Below are 11,943 nucleotides of genomic sequence, written 5' to 3'. Positions count from 1 at the left end.
CCTGATCAGGTTCTGAATGAAGGTAGGTGAGCATTTAAATATATGTGAATGTACTTGACTCTTAGCAAGATAAAGTCATTGCTAAAGTCAATTTCAGGGGGATAACGATGTGTATAATTCAAAGCAGTTCATTTAGACCATGTGACTCTGAATATAGGTCCCACACAGAGCAGACACTCTTATCTGAGTTTGTGTTTTGCAAACGGCATAGAGGCCCTTCACAATTTGTCTATAATAGATCTTTATGGGTTCCCAGAATACACATTCCAGTCACATTCAAGGCAGAGCATTTCAAGCTGTTCTCCAAATGATTCTCTTTTAACCTCTGTGCTTTTACATTAAAATGGGCAACCCCTCTAGTCTTGTGAACTCCTACTTATTTCCTTCCTGATGAGGACAGACACCGAGGCTGGAGGTGTAGGAACAGTCTCGCAGCTGCAGAAGAACTCAGGGAGGCTGGGACAAGATAGACCACAGCCTAGCAGCCCCTCCTATAGCACTGATGGGGAGATAGGCCTCCCCTACACTCCCAGGGTGGATGCCATAGGGGGAAGGGGAAGGCAATGCCCCAACAAAGGAATTTGGAAGGAGCTAACTACATATGCATTTACCCTTTGACCCAGTAATTATACTTCTAGAAATCTACTCTGAACGTATACCTCTACAAGTACAAATCAACATAGGAACGGATTTGTAATAATGGTGGCATTATTTGCAACAGCAAAACATTGCAATTAACTTAGTACTTATCCATGAGACACTGAGTGAATACACTATGGTACATCCATATATCCATATAATGGAGTACTAAAAAGAATGAGGAATATCCCTCTGAACTCATATGGTGACTTCCAGGACATATTTTATTTTATTATTTTATTTTAAAGTTTATTTATTGAGAGAGAGAGAGAGAGAGAGAGAGAGAGAGCGAGCATGAGGGGCAGAGAGAGAGAGAGAACCACAAGCAGGGTCTGCACTGTCAGTGCAGAGCTTAATGTGGGGTGTGAACTCACAAACCATGAGATCATGACCTGAACAGAAATCAAGAGGCAGACACTTAACTGATTAAGCCACCCAGTCACTCCCAGGATATATTTTAAATGAAAAAAGTATAAAAGAGTATGTACAACATACTGCCCTTTCTGTTAAGAGAGAAGGGATAATTTAAATATACATATGTATGTATATAAAATATATATGTATATATATTTCCTTTTTTGCAGAAATAGGAGAGATAAATTGTAAACCAATGACAATATGTATATGTGGAGTTGGTAAGAAAGTGGGTGGGGGTGTATGGAGAGGAAGGAGACTTCTTTGAGTCTACGTACTTCTTTGACTTTGACTTTTGAGTTGTGTGTATTTTTACATATTCAAAGGAAAAAATTAAAAGGATGAAAAATATCAAAAACTACTACAAACAAAAAAATTAACCTAAGTGTACATTAAATATATAACCTGACTGTAAACTTTGGTACTAGGGCTATTATTATAAACCCCAAAATAATTGCAAAAAAAAAATCGAACTTCATAGTAAAGTAGGATCAATTTATTGTTGGTCATGGCACTCACATTATTCTGAAACTTTGTTCGTTGTAAGACAGAGGAAGTAAGTAGATATATTTACTCTGATGTTGTAGGGAACCAGGGTTCTCACGATGAGGAAGAGAAATACAAATCAGGAATGGGGAAAGGAGAAGAACTCTGTGTTCCTAAGCTAATAATAAAGTTATCAGTGTAAACTCATGAACTTAAAATATATGTTCCCTAAATGCAAACTGGTGCAGCCACTCTGGAGAATAGTATGGAGTTTCCTCCAAAAACTAAAAATAGAACTACCCTAAAATCCAGCAATTGCACTACTAGGTATTTACCCAAAGGATACAAAAATATAGATTCAAAAGGGTACATGCAACCCGATGTTTACAGCAGCATAATCAACATTATCAACAATAGCCAAACTATGGAGAGAGCCCAAATGTCCATTGACTGATGAATGGATAAAGAAGGTGTATACACACACACACACACACACACACACACACACACACACACACAGGAACATTACTCAGCCATCAAAAAGAATGAAATCTTACCATTGCTATGACGTGGATGTAGCTAGAATGTATTATGCTAAGCAAAATAAGTCAATCAGAGAAAGACAAACACCATACGATTTCATTCATATGTAAAATTTAAGGAACAAAACAGATCAACATATGGGGGGGGGGGATGAGAGAGAGAAACAAACCACAAGAGACCTTTAACAATAGAGAACAATCTGAGGGTTGATGGAGGGAGGTGGGTGGGGGGGTGGGCAAGATGGGCGATGGGGATTAAGGAGGGCACTTATGGAGCACCTGGGTGGCTCAGTCAGTTAAGCTTCAGACTGGGTTATGTCTCAGGTCGTAATCTCACGACTTGTGAGTTTGAGCCCGGGATCGGGCTCTGTGCTGACAGCTCAGAGCCTGCTTGGGATTCTCTCCCTTTCTCTGCCTTTCCCCGACTCTCACACTCTCTCTCTCTCTTTCTCTCTCCAAATAAATAAATAAACTTTTTTTTTTTTTTTTCCAAAAAGGAGGACAGGTGTTGTGATGAGCACTGGGTGTTGTATGTAAGGGATGAATCACTGAATTCTATCTTGAAACCAATATTGCGCTGTATGTTAACTAAAATTTAAATAAAAAGTAAAAGGGTACAGTAAAATAAATGAAATGAAATGAAAAAATAAAATGAAAAATAAAATAAAATAAAATAAAATAAAATAAAATAAAATAAAATAACAATGTTCCCTAGCTCTGTCCACTGAAAGGGTCTGGAAGCAGTGACAGGCCAACAGCTGTGCATAAACCTATCCACCCCCACGACTTGTTTCTAGATCTCATTCCCTATAAAGAAACCAGGGCTCCTCAAGAAACTGCTGAGAGCAGCCTGGGACACAGAAATACAAGGCCACGCTGGAGTCCTCTCCAGGTGCAGACAAAACCGAGTGCCTGCACAAACCACAACAATCACCAAACGCTTCTTCCGGTTAACACAAGCGTCTGCGGCTTCTGCACCAATTCAGCTTCTCTCCACCGTCCCTCCTCCTGTCACGAAGTCCCCAGCACCCCATCCAGGGCAAAGGCCCACTTCACAGACACAGCCCTGTCTCCTAACACAAGTTAAACTCCCACAGCCAGGCCCTGTTAACACCTGTGCCTGCAGGGCCCTGCCGGTCACCACGGTGTCTGTGGCCTCCCTGCTGCACTGGAGGCTGTGCTTCTCGCCCCTGGAAGGGCTCTCAGCACCTCCCGCCCACCCACGGGACATAAAGCCACCCACGGGACATACGTGGGCAAGCACCTTTGTCGATGATGGAACGCATCTCTAAACCTTTTCCCGTAATTATACACTACGGCCAGAAAGGCATTTCAGAAACTTCCTCTACCTTGTGCCTCCTCCCCTGGCTTTGCTGGTCCCCAGAAACAATCATTCTCAAATCTTCTGGCTGTTTTTCTTAAGCCATATTCCTAAATAATATGCCTATTCTGTTACTTCTGGATTCACCTATTTCAAACATTATCTCTTCCCTTTCTACAGCATGCTGTCTGTCTTGTACACGTGAAGGAAAAAAAAATTATTCAAACTCAGAGGCAAACAAAATGACAACTGCTTGAGTTGTTTCGAAATGCTAAAGCATTTTCTCATCAATCTGTATGACCCTCCTCTGACACTCCTGGGGAATGTAACTTCACATTGTTCACAAAATACTCGATCAGCAATCCACAGCTGATGCTGTTTTCCTTCACACACGTCCATCCATATTCACTTCCTCCTCCCGTCTTCCCAACATATGATAATAATGAGTTTTTAAAAATTGGTCATCGGTATTGACATCATTATGACAAGGAAAATGCTGATCATTCCTTTCTTGAACAATGTCTTTCACCAAGTGCCACCCTATCCTTTCTCAAATGTGGAAAAGCCTCTCTTCTGGACCACCGCATCCTCCCTGTGAGGCATCATGCTCTTGAGTCCTCCTGAAAACATTCCAACGTGGTTCTGCAGTCATGTCCCACCACTGCGATGCGAGGAGCCTCTGCTGATGAGCAGGGGTCATGGTGGTACCCACACAGCCTACCACAGATTCTCTGCAGACTGACCGAAGGCAGCCTAAGTTTCAGTCTGGTTGAAATGTTCATCTCACACACTCATCTGTGTTCAGTGGATCAGTCGAAGAGAAGCTGAATTTAAATGATCCAGCCTCACTGTTTATGCAAATCTGGCATTAGAGATGACATGAATTCCTTCCTCCGTGCATTATCACTGAACGAAAGAAAAGGGATTACGCCATTTTTATGAGAGCTAGGTGGATACAGTTTGGTCCTCATTTTGGAGAGCTTGAAATACTTAGCATCATTATATATTTGATTATATAACCAGGTACTAAGGCACCTTTTACTTTAGTGACCCACAGGTTGAGGTCAAGTTAGCTTTGTGAATCTAATGATCTGAGGTCCTTGAAGAAATGGACGTAGACAGTGAAGAAGGGCCCATTCTGGAGAGTGTTCTGGGAGCTAGCTGTTACGAAACACACTCAATGATGTGGCAATTTTGACAAGGTCGGTGGATATGAGAGCACAAAATTGTTGTCTCCTGAAGGTGTGGAAACATTTTAGAAGAGGAGACAAACATGAACTTCTAGAAGCACATTTTATTCCTTTTCCAACTCCATCTTTTTTTCTGTTCAATATTTTTCAATTTGCATAACTTCTGTAAAATAATCTGTGGGCAGGCAAGATGACCTAACAACTCTGTAAATCCCATTTAGCGATTCTCTGCGGTTTCTGCACATCCTGCTGTGACTATTTGTCAGTGACTGAGGCTGTCAACTTTAGCAAACCAGTTACAGGATGGCATGGAATCTGGAGGAATAACGCATCTGGGAGAGGCGGCTACTTAGCTTTAAAAGGATGTGAGGGATGCCTGGGTGGCTCAGTCTGTTAAGTGTCCAGCTCTCGATGTCCGGCTCTTGATTTCCGCTAAGATCATGGTCTCATGGTGTGTGGGATCGAGCCCCATGTTGGGACCCACACTGACAGCTCAGATCCTGCTTGGGATTCTCTCTCCCTCTCTCCCTGCTCTCTCCCCTTCCCCATCAATAAATAAATAAACTTAAAAAAATAAAAAGGATGTGAGAAATCAGGCCTTGATGGAGGCAAATGGATGGCAGGAAGCAACAGTAGGAATGAGAGCCCCAGTTTACAAGTTGACCTGGGTCTTCCCACTAGAGGTAATAAGTGAAGTCAGAGGAGGTGATATGACATCTTGGGGAAAGTACACAGAGGAAAAAGGACTGAAGAATGTTTATGCCAAAACTAAACCAGATATAACACCAAATCAAAATGCAAACCCCAAATTCTAAAGGGTCCTTGAAAGTTCAGAAGACAGATCTTAAGGTGGGTTCAAATTCTCAGAGATGAGAAGTAGCTCCTCAGTGAGTGGAAGTAAAAGTGAAACCCTTGCCACGAATGTTTTCTGTCATTCTAGAATGGTATCCAGGTGAGAAATATTTATTCTTCATTCTTCTCTATAAAGTACCAACAAGATATGCTAAAAAAAAAAAAAAAAGATCCGAGACTAAAGAATAAACATTTAGCCATCCTAAAATGCTAGAATGTATGAAGTCTCCATGAAACACACACACACAGACACATACCGAATTCAAATATATGAAATGTCTCACCCAATAAATCAAGCAGAAGGAAGGAAATTAGTGACTGTTGTCTGAGTACTTGAGATCTACAGTTCTCTGAATATGGAATAGAAACGGATAGCCATTTTCTGTTTAATTCAGTAGTCACATTAATTTGATCTGTGCTCTTATCAGCTCTACTCAGAGGGGAGACGGACCTTTAGCTTTCACTGGGGCCATAGAACGATAACACACGACTCAAACTTCTCAGAGAGTGAGGTTGTGATAGAATGGCCCCCAACGGTAAAACGAGTTCGAGGATCCCTGCATAATCGGAAATAGCCTACTTGTGGGAGCCAGTGGACATTCAATCTGGGGTGGGTGTCATGGCCCAGGGCAAGGTGATGGGGTCCAGGTAAGGGCATCTGCGTGTGGCCCTGGAGCCTGAGTCACGTGGCGGAGATTGTGCACAAGAGCATGGCCTGGTCCAGCACAGGGCATCAGAGTCCGAGCATGGTGGAGCCTGAACGGTGCTAAGTGATCCGTTTGAAGGTGTATGTGGCTTGGTGTCAATCCTTCTGTCTCTAGGCATCTTCTCTAAACTCGTATATGTATACGTATATGTATATGTATACGTATACGTATATGTATATGTGTATGTGTATGTGTATGTATATGTATATATTCACATGATGTGTGTGTGTGTGTGTGTGTGTATTTTGTGTGAGGGAGGGTCCACTTTCTCCTACTCTAGAGGGTCCTGGGGTTCAAATCCACATAATTCCAAGTCCCAAGTCCATCCAGGCCAAACCTCTTTCTTGTCTACTCCTCCTCTTTGAGATTTAGGTACTTTTCTATCTCCTGTGGCTTTGTCTGAATATAAGTTCAAATAGTACTACTTTCTAATTTCAGAAATAACCCAAATGCAATGGTGAGCTGAGCTAGCTTTAAGATCCCTGCTGGCGTCAACATTAACTACCCAGTAAGTGCCATTTTCAGCATTAGAGGTCTAGAGCCAGGTAAAGTTCAGCACTTCCTCCACTGGACCCTCAGAGCCCACAGCTGTTGTATTTGCCTTATCAACTGGCAATTCCTGTGTGTATGTGTCCGTGCCCTGAGGGCTGTGAGCTGCTTCACCGGGAGCTCCGTGTTTCACACCTGGATGGCCCAGGCCCAGAACATAGTAAGTGTCCCATGAATGTGTGTTGCACTGATAAACACCTAAGCCTGCGAAAATGCACAGCAGCCTAGTGCGTGGCAATTTTTTTTATTGACATTTGAGGCAATGGTGCTCAGGATTCCAGGTATGCTCCAAGAACAATGGAATCTGAGAGGTTCTTTTTCAATTATGACAGCAGGTCAAAGGCTTTTTATTTTTTATTTTTTCAATTAAAAACATGTTGGCAGTGGGAACCTTTTTTTTTTTAGAAGCATACAATTTCCATCTTTCTTCTTCTACCAAACTATTTCTCAGTTTGTTTTCAAGCTTTACATTAAATAATGCTTTTCTCCTGTGCTACTCAGGAGACTGAAATGAAACTGGCCTTCAACTGAATAGTATATCAGAGACTTGCAAACCATATGAATATGTATTACCAAGTTTCATTCTGTGCGTTTGTAACATGTGAACTTTAAAACTCACCACACGACATTATACAGTTTAAAAGGTAAACTAAAAGAACAGATTGCACAGAGTCAATGAAATAAAATGTTCCCAGTGACTAGTGACTACGTTTGCAGTTTATAGTTCAAAACGAAAAGAGAAACCTCCACTCTCAGGACACATATCAAACATCAAATTTCACCCCAAACCCCTAGCCAGTCCCTGTGGACAAGGGGAAGGGTGCATGATCAGCAAAGTTTGGGTCATGCCCGTCATAGACACTAGAATAAATATGATTTCAACACATGGTGATGGGAAAACTGGATAACCACATGCAAAAGAATTAAGTTGGTCTCCTACTTTGTACCACTTGCAAAAACTAACTCAAAATGGATTAAAGACTTAAATGTAAGACCTGAAACCATAAAGCTCTTAGAGAAAGCTCCTTAACCTTGGTCCTGGCAATTTTTTGGAAATGACATCACAAGTACAAGCAACAAAAGCAAAATTCAGTAAGTGGGACTGCATCCAAGTAAAAAGCTTCTTCACAGTAAAATAAACAATCATCAGCAAGACGAAAACACACCTTACCTACTAGGAGAAAATATTTGTAAACATATACCTGATAAGGGGTCTATATCCAAAACATCCAAGGAGCTCATACAACTCAATAGCAAACACACTGATTATAAAATGGGCAGAGGACATGAATAGATATTTTCCTAAAGAAGACATACAAATGGCCAACAATTACATGAAAAGATGCTCAACATCACTCATCACCAGAAAAACACAAATCAAAACCACAATGAGACATCATCTCATACCTCTTAGAACAGCACTATGATGAATGGATGAACACGGATGAACTTGAGAACATTGTTCTAAGGAAAATAAGCCCGTCACAGAACAAATACTGCATGATTCGCGTACCTGAAGTATCTAGAGTAGTCAAACACACAGAAGCAGAAAGCAAAATGGTGGCTGCCAGGGTCTGGGGGGAAGAGGGCAACGGGGAGTTGCTGTCTAATGGTAATGAAGTTTCAAGATGAAATGGTTCTGGAGATCTGCTGTACAACATGGAGCTTATATTTAACAAAACTGTATTTTACATTTAAAAATTTGTTAGATCTCATATTATGTGCTTTTTTACCACAACTGAAAAAAAAATGCTACTACTCAGACCCATCCAGATTGCTGGATATTATTGTTCATTCACTTCCACTGCTGCATAACAGTCCATTGTGTAAATGGAATTTTGTGAACTGTTTATTCATTGACTGTCCCGTTGATGGACTCTGGAAGGTCTCCAGGTTTTTATTATTGTAAAGAACACTGCTATTAACACTTTTCACACATCTCTTAATGCCCATATTCAAGAGTATTTCTTGGGTACATACCTTGGAGTAAAACTGCTAGGTTTTTATTTGTTAATGTCCAACTCTACGAAGTAATGCCAAATTATTTTTGCAAAGTGACTGTGATTAATTACACTTCCCAGCAATGTATAAAACACTCCTGTGGATTTATAGCCTCTATGACATTTGTTTTTGTCAGACCTTTTACTTTTCATCAGTCTGGTTGTATTCTTGACTTCTATCTCCCTAAATGAAAATGATATTGAAAACATTTTAATGTGTGTATTGGCCACAGGAGTTTCCTTTTCTTTGAAATGGCTGCTCATGAATCTTGCCTATTTTTCCAACGGATTATTTTATTTATTGAATTGTAAATATATATATATATATATATATATGTATATATATATGATCGCTATTAATCCATATCAGTATCATATGATGCAAATATTTCCCCCCAGTTTATAAGTTATCTTTTCAATTTCTTTATGGTGTTTGTTTTTGCTGTTAACAGATTTCTCGATTTTTTATATACTAAAATTTGTCAATCTTGTCTATTACATTCAATGCTTTTTCTTTAAAAAAAATTTTTTTTGAAGAAAGCTTTCCTAGCTCAAGGTCTAAGATACATCAATTTTTTCTACTAAGAGTGTTAACATTTTGTCTTTGGCATATCAGTCTCTAACCATTTGGAACTTATCTCTACATAAGTTGTGAAGAAGGAATCCAACTTCACTTTTTCCCATATGGATAACTTTTTTAAGTCCTATAATCACACTGTCCCTCCTTTTTCCATGATCACCCATGCCCCTTTAGTCAGATATCAAACATCTATAAATATACTTTGATTATCCCTGAACTCATATCAGGCAGTTTTAATTATCATAATTTCATATTAAGTTCTGATGCCTGGGTAAGATAAATCCTCTCTTCCTGCTATATTCCTCTTCAAAAATGTTCTGGCTATCTCAGATATTTATTCTTCCATAGAGACTTCAGAATAACTTCATCAAATCCTATCAGAATCACCCTGTTGAAATTTTGACTGGAATTATTTATTAAACCTATCCATCAGTGTGAAAAGAAGTGACACTAATCTTGGAAGTTACTATGTATTGTATCACTTCTACCGCAGAATCATAGACCCAGGTTCACAGGGGAGAAATATCAAATTCACTTTTTATGAAAAAAAGAAAAAAAGTAGGCTAGGAGATACTACTGGGGCTCTTTGGAAAATACAATCTGCCACGTAAGTCTCCTTATCTATTCACATGGTATTCCTCTACACTTTTATGTCCTTAAAAATATGCCTTCATAATAAACATGTTTGATTTTCCCTGTGGAGATAGCATAGGTTTTTAGTTAGATTTACTACTCAGTACATTATATTTTCCATCACTATTGTCAGTTAGGTCTTCTCTTTAAATACATTTTTAGTTGCTTGTAATGTAAAGAAATGCAACTGATTTTGAATCCAGCCACCTTGCTAAACACTGCAAATAATACTTTTATTTCTCCTTTCTAATCTCTAGGATTCTAGTATATTTTTCTTATTGCACTACATAGCATCCTTAACTGCACTTAATATGATTATTTTTTTTGAGAACGAGAAAGAGCGAGCAAGCAAGCAGGGAAGAGGGGCAGAGAAAGAGACAGAGATGGAGAGAGAACCCTAAGCAGGCTCCACTCAGCATGGGGCCCAACAAGGAGCTCAATACCACAACCCTAAAGTCATAACCTGAACTGAAATCAAGAGTCAGATACTCAACCCAGGTGCCCCTGCACTATACAGGATCTTTTTAAAAATATATATATTTAATATATATTTTTGGTATATATTTTTTAAAGTTTATTTTTGACAGTGAGAGAATGAGAGAGAGAGAGAGGAAGAGGGAGCAGCAGAGGGGCAGAGAGAAAGGGAGAGAGAGAATCCCAAGCAGGCTCTGCACTGTCAGCACAGAGCCCAATGCAGGGGTTGAACTCACAAACTGTGAGATCATGACCTGTGCTAAACTCAAGAGTCAGGCACAACGGACTGAGCCATGCAGGCGCCCCCATATAGATCTGTAATAAAACTGGAATACAAGTGGTAATAGCAGGGCTCCCTGTGGCATTCCTTAATTGTAAGGGAATATATACGTGTTTCCCCATTTAGAATGATGGTGCTCCAGATTTTTTAAACATATGCCTTACTGGTTAAGGAATTTCCCTTCTAACGCACCAAGAGATTTTAACATTCGTTGTAATAGAATACTTTAAGGACATTTTCTACATCTACTAAGATAAGCACATAGTTTTTTTTAATACACTGTCTGATTTGCTAATAACGTCATTTAGAACTTTTGCCTATGTTCATGAGAGAAACGAACTTTTCCCTTCTCATACTGGCTTGCTTTGGTTTTGGTGCCATGGTTATACTTGCCTCATAGAATGAATTGCTATTCTTCCCTCCTGTAATATAATTACAAGAGTTTGAATAAAACTGGGATTGTCCTTGAAATGTCTGTTAGATTGCCTATAAAGCCATCTGTCTTGTGTTTTCTTTGTGGGAAGATTATAATCACTTCTTCAATTTCTTTAATAGCTATTGAAGTTGATTACTTTTGAGGTCAGTTCTAATAAATTATATTTTTCCAAGAATTTGTCCATTTTATTTATGCTTTCAAATTTGCTACTCTAGAATGGTTGATAGTATTTAGTAGTATTCCTTTAATTTGTTTTAGATCTACTTAAATCCCCTCCACATTCGTTACAGCATTTGTGTCCTTTTGCTTTTTCAGTTGGTCATTTTTGGCAGAAAGTTGCTGCCATTATTTTCCAAAAAAACCCCTCAATTTTTGCTTTGTTGATATTCTATATTGTAACACCTTTGATTCTATTTCATTGACTCCTGCTCTTGTTTTTTATTTTCTCTTCAAACTTAATTTTGGTTTATTCTGTCATTATTTTTTAACTTCTTAAAGGATAGGCACGACTCATTAATTGTGAAGTCTTCCTCTTTTGGACAATTTAAAGCTAAAAATTTCTCCCAAAGATAAAACGTAAGAGAACTTTCACTTTTGCTGAAGCCTACCAGTCTTTATGTGTAGAACTTTCATTATCATTCAGCAAATTTCCACTGCGGTGCCCACTTTAACTTGTGGGTTTTTTAGAAGTGTGTCTTTTAACATACAAAGATATCTTTTTGTTTTTTGGTTTTTTTTAAATTTTTTTTTAACGTTTATTTATTTTTGAGACAGAGAGAGACACAGCATGAACGGGGGAGGGGCAGAGAGAGAGGGAGACACAGAATCGGAAGCAGGCTC

The sequence above is a fragment of the Panthera uncia genome (genome assembly GCF_023721935.1).
Source record: "Panthera uncia isolate 11264 chromosome D3 unlocalized genomic scaffold, Puncia_PCG_1.0 HiC_scaffold_8, whole genome shotgun sequence".
Classification (NCBI taxonomy): Eukaryota; Metazoa; Chordata; class Mammalia; order Carnivora; family Felidae; genus Panthera; species Panthera uncia.
Note: the sequence above shows the minus strand (reverse complement) of the source record.